Source organism: Apium graveolens, chromosome 4 (genome assembly GCF_009905375.1).
Source record: "Apium graveolens cultivar Ventura chromosome 4, ASM990537v1, whole genome shotgun sequence".
In the NCBI taxonomy this organism is placed as follows: Eukaryota; Viridiplantae; Streptophyta; class Magnoliopsida; order Apiales; family Apiaceae; genus Apium; species Apium graveolens.
Window position 1 is genome coordinate 131006054 of NC_133650.1, and position 16813 is coordinate 131022866.

Sequence of the window (16813 nt, forward strand, 5' to 3'; positions counted from 1 at the left end):
ATGAAAAGAATGCTGAGGATTTTGACTTGGATTTGATTTGTGCGACTCTCTGTCGACCGGGCACAGTTTGGACCCGCAGTCCAGGCAATAATGAGTATCGTCACTTTCCGGCGATCGCGATGAACAGGTATGCCCGTGCATGGAATGCATTTATATGTGCTAATATTTTGCCTTCTTCACATGCACACGAGGTCACAGTTGAGAGAGCACAGTTGTTGTGGGGAATTCTGCATGATGAGTACTATGTGGACCTTGGTGAGTTTATCTACCAAGGAATTCTGAAGTTTTTGAGGGGAGCAAAGCATATGAACATCCCTTATGCATCCACGGTTACGAAGCCATGCCGAGCAGTGGGAGTGAACTGGCCGGCTCATGAGCAGTTGCAGTTGCCAGCAGCTCCGATAGATTCTGGCACTCTGAATGGGATGCAGGAGTGGACCGGTGGTGAGCCTGAGGAGCATGGGCTGGGTTATCGTCTTCCAGGAGGGCGTCCAGCACGAGGTGCTACTATGGCTAGGCCAGGGCGTGGTGAGGCTGGTTCTTCGAGAGCTCAGGAGGGTGCTGGGATGGGTGATGCCCAGTATAGGAGGCTTTCACGGCGGTTGGATGCCATGTATGAGACGCAGAACAGGTTTGCTCAGGAGCTCACCCTTGCGTTAGGGACTGCTTTTCGAGGCCTTGGAGCTGATATCCAGTGGCCAGTTTTTGGTGAGGACTCTGCATACCCACCGCCTGATACTTCACCCACTGAGGGTGATGATGATGATGACTCCGAGTAGGTATACCCTGTGTTCCTTTCTACTACTTTCACTGAGGACAGTGAAGATTTTTAGTTTGGGGGTGGTAGTTAAGGAATATTGTGTGTGTGTCATTTAGTTGCATATTCATGATAGTTTAGTTCATATAGTTACATAATTTATGCCATTTAGTTTTTTTTTATGAATGTCATGTAGCTCATGCATTTACCATGATCCCTTTTGCAATAAGTTATCGACTGAATTGTGATATTGATGCGAGTGTAGTGATAGCATTAAAGTGATATTAAGTTGTGTAGGTTGATATGCATGCTAGAAACAATTGTAAGTCCACTAAGTCTTAAAGAATGCGTAAGGGCTAGATTGTTGTTATGATTTGGTTGTTTTCAAGGTCAATCTACTTATTATGCTTAGAATTCGATTATAGGTTTTTAGTGATAAAGACATGAAAAAAGAAAAAAATTTGGAGAAAAAAATATGGAAGTTGTTGCTAGTTGTGGCTAGGCGTCAAATGGCTAGTAGCCGGCTCGCATATGTTGCGAGTAGTCTAGGGTTGAGCAAGATGGAGCGAAACGCACTTGCTCAGAAGTTATTAAAAAAAAATTTTTTTTGCATAATTGATAAAAAGTGGGCTCTTTGGTATTCGAGTTATTAAGTTCTTAGGGGACTTTGTGCCTAGTGACCTAAGGCTTTTAGAGTCTGGGATCCACTAACCTAACGCTCGTTACATGGATACCATTGTATAAGTCTTTTGTGGACCTCACTCATTGCACGGTCAAATAAGCATTTGAGTTGTAAATAAAAAGCACGATTCCGTAGTAAGCTCCAGAGTTCTTGTAGTGTTGTATATCACTTTGTGCCTAGAATTTTTATTCTTTGTATAATCGTAGGATTGCCTTGAGGATAGTCTAGTCATAGTAATTGGTCTAGTTCCGAAGCATATCTGTTAAGCATTTGCACACACCACGTTTCTGGCTGTATGTCCGTTTGCATGAGTTTATTGATCTTTAGTTGTCTAACTGCATTCGTTGAGATGTGACAATTTGGTTGGTTAATTGTAGTAAGGGGGATCGTTGCATTTTCATATAGATTGCATTCATGCATATTTTTATTTGTTTTTGAGTCTGTGACGCTTGAGGACAAGCATCGATTTAAGTTTGGGGGTGTGATAAGTGGCATTTTATACCACTTAGAACGTCTTAAAATGGCTTAAATTGGTGTCTTGAAATCAAGTATTTTGTGTATTTGATGCGTTTTTCTAGTGTTTATGCATTTCAGGGTATTAGTTGCATTTCGGGGGAGGAATCATCAAGAATAAGCCTTGGCATGTGTTCACCATTACGAGAGGAAAGGAATGGGCAGATTACGGCGAAGAAACGGAGCAAACCTGGATTTTTTCCAGTAGAGTCCTGCGCGCCCGCGCAGCAATGCTGAGCGGCCGCGCAGCAACCTGCGCGCCCGCGCAGCTATGCTGAGCGGCCGCGCAGGGTCGGGGAAAAAGATAAATTATTTTAGACTTCTACTTCTGTTTGGCTTCCAACTTCTATGTAATCTGAGTTTTATGGGACTATTATATAGGTAGATTTGAGACGTTTTCACAGAGAGTATTAAGGGGATTATGTTTTAGATTGTGTTTTACGCAAGAAGCGAAGGAGATAAGGAAGAAGACCGATTTAGCACACCGCAATGAAGAGGAAGCATATTTTCTTGTGATTCTTGTTTCGTTGTAACGTTGGATGCTAGTTTTCTTGCTTTGACTTATTTACTCTTGTGACATACTCTGTTTTAATATAATTAGTTTAGTTATTATTTTCTTGTGTTTGTTTATCATGATTTCATATGAACCCATGATGGCGATAAGTTCTATTATGGGCTAATCGTGATCATGGGGTTGCAACGGATTTATTATGGAATTCTTTAGTTAATTGTTTAATACTTTAGTGTGTGATGATTGCATGATATCTAGTATTGGTTGTGCGTATTCGTCTTATGTGCGTCGCGAACATATAAGATAGGGTGTTAATCTCTTGTGAAGCGACGGTGGATCTTGAGATTTAGAACTTGCCATGCTAGCATAGGTTCATGTACGTTGAGCATGATTAGTGGGTAACTCTAACAGTTTTATTTGCCCTATGTAATCAAAAGGAATAACTTGAGCTTAAATCGTTGTGTTGTCAATTTCTGTAGACATATAGGAACTCAACATAATTGATGACTATTCAACTTCTATCTTAATTGTGGATGCTTGGTAGAATGGTATTAGTACAATGAAAGTTGGCTTTTATCAGTTTCGTGTTATTCGATTAATATCATCACTGTCACATGCTAAAGGTAATAACAATGGCTATAGAAGGAAGTAATAATGAAGTTGTGATCTTATGAGTGTTTTATTATTGATAAATTGAAGTGTTAGTTAAGTGGTTAATTAAGTAGTTAATTATAGTTAATATTTAATCAACAATTTTAAGTGTTATTATCTTAACATTGAGAAGTAATCATACATTGGTGAGTGAGTTTAATTAGACAATAATTTAGTCTGAGTCTCTGAGGGAACGAAATAGAAAATATTCTATATTACTTGCGAACGCGTATACTTGCGTGAATATTAGCGCGTGTTTTCGCCCTAACAAGTTTTTGGCACCGCTGCCAGGGACTCGGCGTATTTGTTTAGTTTATGTACTTACCATCATTGGTCATTAGGACTCAGTGATTAGGACGTAGTAGTTACTTACTCTTTTCGGTTGTGTTTCAGGTACTTTAGCAAGCGTTTATGCAAACTCGTTCTCGTGCTCGCAAGAGGACTTTAGATACAGCTGAGGAGACAGACGAAGTTCTTGATATTCCGGAGAAGTTAGATTTTGAGGATTCGGATTCAGGAACTGAGCAGAAAGAACCAGTAAACATGGGAGATCGTATTGTTCAAGCTGATCCAGCTCTTATGGATTTTTCTCGGCCTAAAATTGATGACATTCAGTCAAGCATCCTTCATCCGGCTATTCAAGCTAACACCTTTGAAATCAAGCCGGGCACTATTCAGATGGTGCAGAATTTTGTTTCTTTTGGAGGAGCGGCAACTGAAGACCCCAACATGCACATAAGGAATTTTGTCGAGATCTGCAGCACTTTTAAGTATAATGGCGTGACTGATGAGGCTATCAAGTTGAGGCTTTTCCCATTCTCACTAAGGGATAAGGCTAAAGACTGGTTACATTCTGAACCAGCTGGGTCCATCACTACGTGGCAAGATCTTGCGCAAAAGTTTCTGGTGAAGTTTTATCTAATGGCAAAGACTGCTGCTATGAGGAGTGCTCTTACTCAGTTTGCGCAGCAACCTACAGAATCTATGTGCGAGGCTTGGGAACGCTACAAGGAAATGTTGAGAAAATGTCCACATCATGGAATGCCGGATTGGATGGTGATCACTGGTTTCTATAATGGTTTGGGGGCCCAATCTCGGCCCATACTCGATGCAGCAGCTGGAGGAGCCTTATGGGCTAAAAGCTATACTGAGGCTTATAATCTTATAGAGACGATGGCTACAAATGAGCATCAAAACCCAACTCAGAGGATGACGTCAGGCAAGGTAGCAGGTATTCTGGAAGTTGATGCAGCCACCGCTATTGCAGCCCAGCTCCAAGCGCTATCAATGAAGGTTGTTTCTCTGGCTACGGATGGAGTTAATCAAATAGCTATGGTTTGTGAGCTTTGTGCAGGTTCTCATGCTACGGATCAGTGTTCTCTTGTCAACGAATCTGTTCAGTATGTGAATAATTATCAGCAACAACAGCAGCCTGTGCCAGCGACCTATCATCCTAATAACAAAAATCATCCAAATTTCAGCTGGGGGAATAATCAGAATGCTATTCAGCCACCATATCAGCAAGGAATGAGTAAACAGTTTAACCCACCTGGATTCCAGCAACCACAGCAGTATGCTACAAGGCAATCATATCCTCAACAGGGAAGTACAGCTGCACCCACTAGTGCTGATTTTGAGGAACTTAAGCTGTTGTGCAAGAGTCAGGCGGTTTCTATCAAGACCTTGGAAAATCAAATCGGTCAATTAGCCAATGCAGTGCTCAATCGTCAACCTGGCACTCTTCCCAGTGACACGGAAGTACCAGGCAGGAAGGAAGCTAAAGAGCAAGTCAAGGCTATTACCTTAAGGTCTGGAAAAGTGGCTGATGCTGAAAAGGCAAAGGAAGTCGAAGCTGAAGTTAGAGATGAAGAATCTAAGCAAAAGGAGAAAGTGGCGGAACCAAGGAAGACTACTGTTGAACACACTCTGCCTGAGGCTAATACAGGGGAGAAATAGCTCTATCCTCCACCACCTTTTCCTAAGAGATTGCAGTAACAAAAGCTGGATAGACAGTTCGGGAAGTTTCTGGAGGTGTTCAAGAAACTTCACATCAATATACCTTTCGCTGAGGCTCTGGAACAAATGCCTAGTTATGCGAAGTTTATGAAGACTATTCTTGCAAGGAAGGTGAAACTGGATGACCTTGAAACCGTTGCTCTCACGGAAGAATGCAGCGCTGTTCTGCAGCAAAAGTTACCACCAAAACTGAAAGATCCAGGAAGCTTCACCATTCCTTGCACCATTGGCAATCTAACTTTTGACAAGTGCCTTTGTGATTTGGGAGCAAGCATTAATCTGATGCCGTTGTCGATCTTTAAAAAGCTGGATCTGCCTGATCCAAAACCCACATACATGTCGCTACAATTGGCTGACCGTTCCATTACTTACCCAAGGGGCATAGTTGAGGATGTGCTCGTCAAGGTGGATAAGCTCTTCTTTCCAGCAGATTTTGTTATTCTGGATTTTGAGGAAGATAAGAAGATTCCCATAATCTTGGGAAGGCCTTTCTTGGCTACTGGCCGTACCTTGATAGATGTGCAAAAAGGTGAACTTACTATGCGGGTCCAAGATCAGGATGTGACCTTCAATGTATTCAAGGCAATGAAATTCCCTATAGAAGATGAGGAGTGCTTAAAAGTGGATATGATTGATAATGCGGTTACTTCGGAACTCGATCACATGCTAATGTCTGATGCATTGGAAAAGGCCTTAGTGGGGGATTTTGACAGCGATGATGAAGATAGCAACGAGCAATTACAATATCTGAACGCTTCTCCATGGAAGCGAAAGCTGGACATACCATTTGAATCTCTTGGTACTTCTGACCTTAAGAATGCTGAAGGGAAGCTCAAACCATCAATAGAGGAAGCACCTACCTTGGAGCTTAAACCATTACCTGAACACTTGAGGTATGCTTTTTTAGGTGATTCATCTACGTTACCTGTTATTATTTCATCTGACCTTTCAGGTAGTGAGGAAGACAAGCTCTTAAGGATTTTGAGAGAATTCAAATCGGCTATAGGATGGACCATAGCAGACATCAAGGGGATAAGTCCTTCATATTGTATGCATAAAATTCTGCTAGAGGAAGGTAGTAAGCCAACTGTGGAACAGCAGCGAAGACTGAATTCCATCATGAAGGAGGTGGTGAAGAAAGAAATTCTGAAATGGCTAGATATAGGCATCATTTATCCTATTTCTGACAGCTCGTGGGTGAGCCCCGTACAATGTGTACCTAAGAAGGGAGGTATCACTGTGGTCGCAAATGAAAAGAATGAGCTCATCCCTACTCGAACAGTTACAGGATGGAGAGTATGCATGGATTATAGAAAATTGAACAAAGCCACAAGGAAGGATCACTTCCCCCTTCCATTTATTGATCAAATGCTTGACAGATTGGCGGGTCATGAGTATTTTTGTCTTCTGGATGGTTATTCCGGGTATAATCAGATTTGTATTGCACCAGAGGATTAGGAAAAGACTACCTTCACTTGTCCATTTGGCATATTTGCTTTTCGCAGAGTTTCGTTTGGGTTATGTGGAGCCCCGGCCACTTTTCAGAGATGTATGATGGCTATATTCTCTGACATGATTGGAAATAACGTCGAAGTGTTCATGGATGACTTCTCCGTCTTTGGACACTCATATGATGAATGTTTGAATAATCTGCGCGCCGTACTCAAAAGATGCGTGGAAACTAATTTGGTGCTTAATTTGGAGAAATGTCATTTTATGGTGCGTGAAGGCATTATCCTTGGGCATAAGGTCTCTAGCAAGGGTCTGGAGGTGGACAAGGCCAAGGTGGGAGTCATTGAAAATCTTCCCCCACCTAATTCTATGAAAGGAATTCGTAGTTTTCTTGGTCATGCGGGTTTTTATCGGCGATTCATCAAGGACTTTTCAAAGATATCTAAGCCGTTGTGCAATTTGCTTGAGAAAGATGTGCCGTTTAAATTTGATGATGAATGTTTGGCAGCATTCGAGACTCTCAAGAAGAGTTTGATCACTGCACCAGTTATTACAGCACCAGATTGGACAGAACCGTTTGAGATGATGTGTGATGCGAGTGATTATGCGGTAGGTGCAGTTCTGTGACAGCGCAAGAAAAATCTCTTCCATGTGGTCTACTATGCGAGTAAGACTTTAAATGGTGCCCAATTGAACTACACCACTACTGAGAAGGAGCTTTTGGCTATAGTCTTTGGCTTTGAGAAATTTCGATCTTATCTGCTTGGTACGAAAGTAACAGTATTCACTGATCATGCAGCTATTCGCTATCTGGTTTCTAAGAAGGATTCGAAGCCGAGACTCATTCGTTGGGTGCTTTTACTTCAGGAATTTGAGTTAGAGATCAAAGATAGAAAAGGTACTGAGAATCAAGTAGCTGACCATCTCTCTAGGTTGGAGAATCCCGATTCTACTTCACAAGATAGGACGTTAATCAATGAATCTTTTCCGGATGAGCAGTTGTTTGCAATTCAGGAGGAAGAACCATGGTTTGCAGATATTGTAAACTATCTCGTCAGCAATATAATGCCTCTTAATTAGACATCCGCTCAAAAGAAGAAGTTTCTGCATGAGGTGAAGTGGTATATGTGGGATGAACCATATTTGTTTAGACAGGGAGCTGACCAGATCATCAGGAGATGTATCCCGTTCTGTGAGACGGAGGGGATATTACGAGACTGCCATTCCACGGTTTATGGTGGACACTATGGAGGTGAGAAGACGGCAGCTCGTATTCTGCAAGCAGGTTTTTTCTGGCCTACTTTGTTCAAGGATGCTCATCAGTTTGTTTTAAGGTGTGATCGTTGCCAAAGAGTGGGAAATTTGTCAAGGAAGGATGAGATGCCATTAAATGTGATGCTTGAAGTCGAGGTCTTTGATGTGTGGGGAATCGATTTGATGGGGCCTTTTATCGCGTCTTGCAATAATCAGTACATCTTGCTGACAGTCGATTATGTCTCAAAATGGGTCGAAGTTAAAGCTTTACCGACAAATGATGCAAAGGCAGTGCTAAATTTTCTTCATAAGCAAATTTTCACAAGGTTTGGAATACCTCGGGTAATCATAAGTGATGAAGGATCGCATTTTTGCAACCATAAGTTCACTTCTATGATGCAGCGTTATAATGTGAATTATCGAGTAGCTACTGCCTATCATCCGCAAACAAATGGTCAAGCGGAAGTGTCTAACAGAGCGATAAAGCATATTCTAGAGAAGGTTGTTTGTCCGTCAAGGAAGGATTGGTCTTTAAAGCTCGATGAAGCTGTTTGGGCTTACAGAACAGCATACAAAACTCCACTTGGGATGTCACCGTTTCAGTTGGTGTACGGTAAGGGATGTCATCTACCGGCGGAGCTTGAGCATAAGGCCTACTGGGCATTGAAGAAATTGAACCTGGATTTAGATGCAGCTGGTAAGAAAAGAATGCTTCAGCTTAATGAACTTGATGAATTTCGACTTCAAGCGTACGAGAATAACAAAATGTATAAGGAAAAAGTGAAGAGGTGGCACGATAGGAAGCTACATCCTAAGTTATTTGTGCCAGGGCAACAAGTTCTTTTATTCAACTCTCGGCTCCGACTTTTTCCTGGGAAGTTGAAATCAAGGTGGTCTGGACCTTTTATTGTCAAAACTGTGTTTCCACATGGAGCGGTGGAAATTTTTGAGAATGATTCGGACCAAACATTCAAGGTTAACGGTCAGCGGTTGAAGCACTACTATGGGGACATGGCAAACCGAGAGGTGGTTAGTGCCATTTTGTTGACTACTTGAGAAAGGTACGGAACGTCAAGCTAATGACGAAAAAGAAGCGCTGCGTGGGAGGCAACCCATGAATTGTTGTTACAGGAACCCTTAGAAGTTAATAACCTATCCAAAAACACAAAAAAATCAGAAAACAGGGGCTGCAATTTTTTTTTTCCAGAGACCCTCTGCGCGCCCACGCAGCTATGCTGAGCGGCCGCGCAGGGGTCGAGTTCCAGAAAATTTTTTACAGTTCAGAAAAAAAAAACAAACAAAAACACAAAAACAGTTTTAGCCCATAAACCCACGAATTGTTCCCACTACCCCATCATTTTATCCCTTAATTCCCAAACCCTAATCTAATCCACACCCTATATATACATACACCTATCCTACATATCTCCCACAAAACTTCCTACACCTAAACCCTCTCACAAATATCAAAAATCAGTTCTTACACACTTTTATTCACGAATCAATGACACCCAAGAGAGCACGCACTATCGACAGCAGCAGCACAGTTCCTACTGCTGATTCATCGAGAGGTACTGCTGCAAGGCCTCGGTTAACTGACAGAGTTGCGGAGGAGGAGTACACTAGGCTGTTGGGAAAGCCGATTCTGAAGGAGAGGGGGTTTTTACCATCAGGGAGGGATGGTGAGTTGTTGCCCATGATTGCAGAGAAGGGGTGGATAGCTTTTTGTGAGTCACCCGAAGCAGTACCGATGAGCGTTGTTCGCGAGTTCTACGCGAATGCGAAGGCTGAAAATAATGGGTTTTCTGTAGTCCGTGGGCTGACGGTTGATTATCATCCTGCGGCGATTCGCCGTGTGATTGGACAGCGAGAGAGGAAGCCCGAGGAGGAGAACTGGAATGAAAAGACTGCTGAGAATTTTGACTTGGATTTGATTTGTGCGACTCTCTGTCGACCGGGCACAGTTTGGACCCGCAGTCCAGGCAATAATGAGTATCGTCACTTTTCGGCGATCGCCATGAACAGGTATGCCCGTGCATGGAATGCATTTATATGTGCTAATATTTTTCCTTCTTCACATGCACACGAGGTCACAGTTGAGAGAGCACAGCTGTTGTGGGGAATTCTGCATGATGAGTACTATGTGGACCTTGGTGAGTTTATCTACCAAGGAATTCTGAAGTTTTTGAGGGGAGCAAAGCATATGAACATCCCTTATGCATCCACGGTTACGAAGCTATGCCGAGCAGTGGGAGTGAACTGGCCGGCTTATGAGCAGTTGCAGTTGCCAGCAGCTCCGATTGATTCTGGCACTCTGAATGGGATGCAGGAGTGGACCGGTGGTGAGCCTGAGGAGCATGGGCTGGGTTATCGTCTTCCAGGAGGGCGTCCAGCACGAGGTGCTACTATGGCTAGGCCAGGGCGTGGTGAGGCTGGTTCTTCGAGAGCTCAGGAGGGTGCTGGGATGGGTGATGCCCAGTATAGGAGGCTTTCACGGCGGATGGATGTCATGTATGAGACGCAGAGCAGGTTTGCTCAGGAGCTCACCCTTACGTTAGGGACTGCTTTTCGAGGCCTTGGAGCTGATATCCAGTGGCCAGTTTTTGGTGAGGACTCTGCATACCCACCGCCTGATACTCCACCCACTGAGGGTGATGATGATGATGACTCCGAGTAGGTATACCCTGTGTTCCTTTCTACTACTTTCACTGAGGACAGTGAAGATTTTTAGTTTGGGGGTGGTAGTTAAGGAATATTGTGTGTGTGTCATTTAGTTGCATATTCATGATAGTTTAGTTCATATAGTTGCATAATTTATGCCATTTAGTTTTTTTTTATGAATGTCATGTAGCTCATGCATTTACCATGATCCCTTTTGCAATAAGTTATCGACTGAATTGTGATATTGATGCGAGTGTAGTGATAGCATTAAAGTGATATTAAGTTGTGTAGGTTGATATGCATGCTAGAAACAATTGTAAGTCCACTAAGTCTTAAAGAATGCGTAAGGGCTAGATTGTTGTTATGATTTGGTTGTTTTCAAGGTCAATCTACTTATTATGCTTAGAATTCGATTATAGGTTCTTAGTGATAAAGACATGAAAAAAGAAAAAATTTTGGAGAAAAAAATATGGAAGTTGTTGCTAGTTGTGGCTAGGCGTCAAATGGCTAGTAGCCGGCTCGCATATGTTGCGAGTAGTCTAGGGTTGAGCAAGATGGAGCGAAACGCACTTGCTCAGAAGTTATTAAAAAAAAAAAAAAAATTTGCATAATTGATCAAGAGTGGGCTCTTTGGTATTCGAGTTATTAAGTTCTTAGGGGACTTTGTGCCTAGTGACCTAAGGCTTTTAGAGTCTGGGATCCGCTAACCTAACGCTCGTTACATGGATACCATTGTATAAGTCTTTTGTGGACCTCACTCATTGCACGGTCAAATAAGCATTTGAGTTGTAAATAAAAAGCACGATTCCGTAGTAAGCTCCAGAGTTCTTGTAGTGTTGTATATCACTTTGTGCCTAGAATTTTTATTCTTTGTATAATCGTAGGATTGCCTTGAGGATAGTCTAGTCATAGTAATTGGTCTAGTTCTGAAGCATATCTATTAAGCATTTGCACACACCACGTTTCTGGCTGTATGTCCGTTTGCATGAGTTTATTGATCTTTAGTTGTCTAACTGCATTCGTTGAGATGTGACAATTTGGTTGGTTAATTGTAGTAAGGGGGATCGTTGCATTTTCATATAGATTGCATTCATGCATATTTTTATTTGTTTTTGAGTCTGTGACGCTTGAGGACAAGCATCGATTTAAGTTTGGGGGTGTGATAAGTGGCATTTTATACCACTTAGAACGTCTTAAAATGGCTTAAATTGGTGTCTTGAAATCAAGTATTTTGTGTATTTGATGCGTTTTTCTAGTGTTTATGCATTACAGGGTATTAGTTGCATTTCGGGGGAGGAATCATCAAGAATAAGCCTTGGCATGTGTTCACCATTGCGAGAGGAAAGGAATGGGCAGATTACGGCGAAGAAACGGAGCAAACCTGGATTTTTTCCAGTAGAGGCCTGCGCGCCCGCGCAGCAATGCTGAGCGGCCGCGCAGCAACCTGCGCGCCCGCGCAGCTATGCTGAGCGGCCGCGCAGGGTCGGGGAAAAAGATAAATTATTTTAGACTTCTACTTCTGTTTGGCTTCCAACTTCTATGTAATCTGAGTTTTATGGGACTATTATATAGGTAGATTTGAGACGTTTTCACAGAGAGTATTAAGGGGATTATGTTTTAGATTGTGTTTTACGCAAGAAGCGAAGGAGATAAGGAAGAAGACCGATTTAGCACACCGCAACGAAGAGGAAGCATATTTTCTTGTGATTCTTGTTTCGTTGTAATGTTGGATGCTAGTTTTCTTGCTTTGACTTATTTACTCTTGTGACGTACTCTGTTTTAATATAATTAGTTTAGTTATTATTTTCTTGTGTTTGTTTGTCATGATTTCATATGAACCCATGATGGCGATAAGTTCTATTATGGGCTAATCGTGATCATGGGGTTGCAACGGATTTATTATGGAATTCTTTAGTTAATTGTTTAATACTTTAGTGTGTGATGATTGCATGATATCTAGTATTGGTTGTGCGTATTCGTCTTATGTGCGTCGCGAACATATAAGATAGGGTGTTAATCTCTTGTGAAGCGACGGTGGATCTTGAGATTTAGAACTTGCCATGCTAGCATAGGTTCATGTATGTTGAGCATGATTAGTGGGTAACTCTAACAGTTTTATTTGCCCTATGTAATCAAAAGGAATAACTTGAGCTTAAATCGTTGTGTTGTCAATTTCTGTAGACATATAGGAACTCAACATAATTGATGACTATTCAGCTTCTATCTTAATTGTGGATGCTTGGTAGAATGGTATTAGTACAATGAAAGTTGGCTTTTATCAGTTTCGTGTTATTCGATTAATATCATCACTGTCACATGCTAAAGGTAATAACAATGGCTATAGAAGGAAGTAATAATGAAGTTGTGATCTCATGAGTGTTTTATTATTGATAAATTGAAGTGTTAGTTAAGTGGTTAATTAAGTAGTTAATTATAGTTAATATTTAATCAACAATTTTAAGTGTTATTATCTTAACATTGAGAAGTAATCATACATTGGTGAGTGAGTTTAATTAGACAATAATTTAGTCTGAGTCTCTGAGGGAACGAACTAGAAAATATTATATATTACTTGCGAACGCGTATACTTGCGTGAATATTAGCGCATGTTTTCGCCCTAACAGAAACAACTGTCAGTTATCTGAAGATACTGAAGTGAGCTTTACTCCTTGTATATTTTGTAGACTGGTTTTGGAATCATTGAGAATGGAATTTGTGCTTCATTACATTAAGCATAAATTGGGGGAGATTGTTATATATTGAATTCTCAATGATCAGAAGAAGCTCAGGATCTGGCTGTTCGGGTGTCATCAGTATCTGATGTATCATCAGGATTTGACACATCATCAGCATTTGTAGTCAGCTTGGAAGATTTATTTTGTTCCTTGTATTGTGGAGCAGATATCTTTTACGTCTGAGTTATAGGACTTTATCTATTCAGTTAAAGATATGTATCAGTTTCAGTTAGCTTTTGATAATGCATATCTTAGATTAATTTGTTGTAACTATGTAGTATATAAACACAGTTTAGGTCATCATTTAGTGCATCGATCTCGAGTATCATTCGACCTAGCAGCTCTCAAGAACATCAATATTTCTTGAGAGAGTTTTGTAACACTTTTTATCAGACATATAAAAAGCTGTTATATTTTATTACTTGTTCGAAATATTCATACAATTGTATCCAACCCCCCTTAAACAATTGTATCTTCACTGGGCAACAATTATTCTCTTAATCACAGGTTCGAATTTCATGAGAGGAAAATTTATGATTATGTCCCCTGAACCAGAGCATGTGGTTTAAGTGCGGTTTATGTTTGTTTACGTGATTTGCAGGTTATTACGTAAGTCTGTGGGTTTACACGGTGTGCACTGGAAAGGTAGCGGCTGCGGGTTCCCTACGATAATTTTTTTTTCAGAAGTTCAATTTTTATCTGCTCATTATATTTTTCTCAAAAAATTGTAATTGATGTCATATGTCTTCCTTGCAGTCTTTTAATGTTTTTTTTAAAATTAATATGTTAAATATCTAATTATTTTGTAATACAATAAAAATAGAAATTTGAAAAATTCTATTATCAAATAATTATTATTTGCAAGAACTAAATTTTTACATTTAAATAAGTTTTTTCTCTCCCATGTATTTTTAAAATATTTACTAACACTTAATTCTTTTTAAAATAAGTTAAAATTATGAAAATACTAAATACAACTGAATGTAGTAATATTAGATAAATACAACTATCTTTCACTCAAACATAATTTTAAAAAGGGCGGGAAATTTTCCTCACTTTTGCACCGATTTTTTAAAAAAGTTATAAAATTCCCGTAATTTCAAAAATCAAAATAGGTTGAATTTATGAGTTATTTAAAATAGGAAAATAATTATATTAATATAAATTGTACATATGTATGATAATATCAAGTTTTGTCAAATAAAATTTCAACAAAAATGAAGTTAGCTAAAAAAATAATTTTGATATTTTAAACGTAAGTAATTTTTTTTAACTTTTTACACGAACATAAACTTTATAACTTAAAATCGAAATTACTTTAACGAGGGTTTATAGCCCCAGCCGAACCTATTCTATGTCTGTTTTTTTGTCAGAGAAATGTTTCTCGCAAGATAAATTGTACCGAAATACAATACCGCAAAGGGAAGGGCTTCGTTCGTTCTATAAAACATATTATTTAACTGAAGTTCATGCATGATGCCTCGGAAATTTAGACAATAAAATCTTAAAGTCCGTGAAGAGAACACCCCGAAAAAAACTAATAAAGGGAGACTTATCTGAGTAGTGGTAAGAGGTCCAATACACTGCTTGTTACTGCATCTGTCTTTATACTTGTGTGTCTATAAATTATATAACTGTTTATAAGCACCACCAATAAACAAAATAAAATCTAACCAAAGGGGTTTCCTTTGGTTAGACACTTTTCGTTAACGATTTTTCTTCGTATATATATATTTAACAAACTACTGATACTAAACATATGACAATAAAAACTTCTATCCATTTTATGAACAATAAAATTAATCTTCTAATAAAATAATATTTTCAATATATGTTTTTTATCCCTTTATAATATCAACCAAATATCTATAACCTTAATAAATTAATAAAATCTACGGTTCCCCATGTTGTTGGTTCAAATTATTAATAACTTATTTATAAAAATAATCTCTTATTGATATTACTCAATTTAAATATTATATCACTGTACTTCTTTTTTCAAATTCTTTACTACTTTTTTCATATTTACCAAAAGTTAAAATTATTAACTTAGTCATTATCTCATCTTGAGATACATCCCTATCTCCCTCTTTTTATCATTTTACATTAATATCCCCAAACAGTTTATCATTTTACATTAATATCCCCCAAACAGAGAAAAAGACACTGCATAGTGTACTACCACTTATGTGTTCATTCAAATTGTGGACAAGGCTGATTTCAGAAGGCTGCCATTCTTTGCTTAAAATAAGGTATTTATTCTCATTCCTGTTAATTTTATTAGTAGAATCTTTTATAATTGTAAGCCCGACTATTACTAATTCAAATTCAACATATCCTTTAAAATTCAGTTGTATTTCTACAAATAGGCACTCAGATGTCTCATAATATTAAGTAATACTCCATAAAATCAGTTTAACTTTGTATTTTCCCTTTATTCTAGCTAGATATTCCTACCTATGGTTCCATGATTTTATAGAATATTAATTATTCAACCATTTTTCCATGATTAGTGCTTGTTTAATATCTACTGTCTAACCGCTCTCTTGGCAGTTAAAATTCCTTGATTCACTCTCTTAGACATTCAAAATATTCTAAATTATAGTTTTTCCGCCAATCTTATTATTTATCGCACCTTGATACAACCCATTTTTCATATTAACACTCAATATTATTTATTTATAATACTAAACTGATATTTTCTTAAGGTATTTATTCTAGTCTACCTTTTTTGGTTTCATTGAGAATACAAACTTATTATTCAAAATTTTTTTATGTCGATGAGTCTGTTAAATAAAACAAAATATTAGTATGCGCGATGAAAGACTCAATTAATGAGTGATAAATTATTAATCGTTAGATCAATGCTCACTATCCAATTTAAAATCATGATTGATAATATTGTGAGACCGCCACTTACTTTACTTTCTTCTTCTACTATTTCCGATTGATTTACCAAGTGCACCAGAATAAAACCTCAATATAGGATTTTTAGGCTAAACTAAAATAAGAATACATATGCTATGAACTGTGATTTGTTATACCTAATCAACTTTATGTGCTGGACCATAATATTGGTTTGTGAAGTAATTAAAACTTCTTAATAATATTCATATATCATGTTTTTTCTCAACTCTCTCTATATTGAATCAGTCTATATTTGAGGCACATTACTTCGTACTCCATGATTAAGAAACAAATCCTTAAAGGCACAACACTATCATCAATGATAACATATTTCCTCTTAAAAGGTACAACTCTTAAAGGCACAAACTATCATCAACGATAACATTACCTCTTAAAGGTACAAACCAAGACCATACATTATGGCCGACACAAACACCATTCCTCTTGGTATTGATCATTCATCTTTTTGACCAACAAAAAGCATTAACAAAACATGACCGAAAGATTCACCTTTACAAAATAAGTATAACTAATCTCTAAAATTAACAACACATTTATTGAGAAAGTACTACTCTTGGCTTAAACCTAACCATTCCAAGAAAAACGCTTACACCTATTACAAATTAAAACACATTTATCCACCCAAAATTATGTTATTCTGTATAAAAATTACA

At 38.8% G+C, this 16813-nt stretch overlaps 1 non-coding gene across 1 annotated transcript; it reads right to left on the reverse strand.

The window, feature by feature from the left end:
• Positions 1 to 4050: 4050 nt before the first annotated feature.
• Positions 4051 to 4157, reverse strand: LOC141722317 (small nucleolar RNA R71). The gene has a single exon (XR_012575336.1). It is a non-coding gene; the product is annotated as a small nucleolar RNA R71 (small nucleolar RNA).
• Positions 4158 to 16813: the final 12656 nt, after the last annotated feature.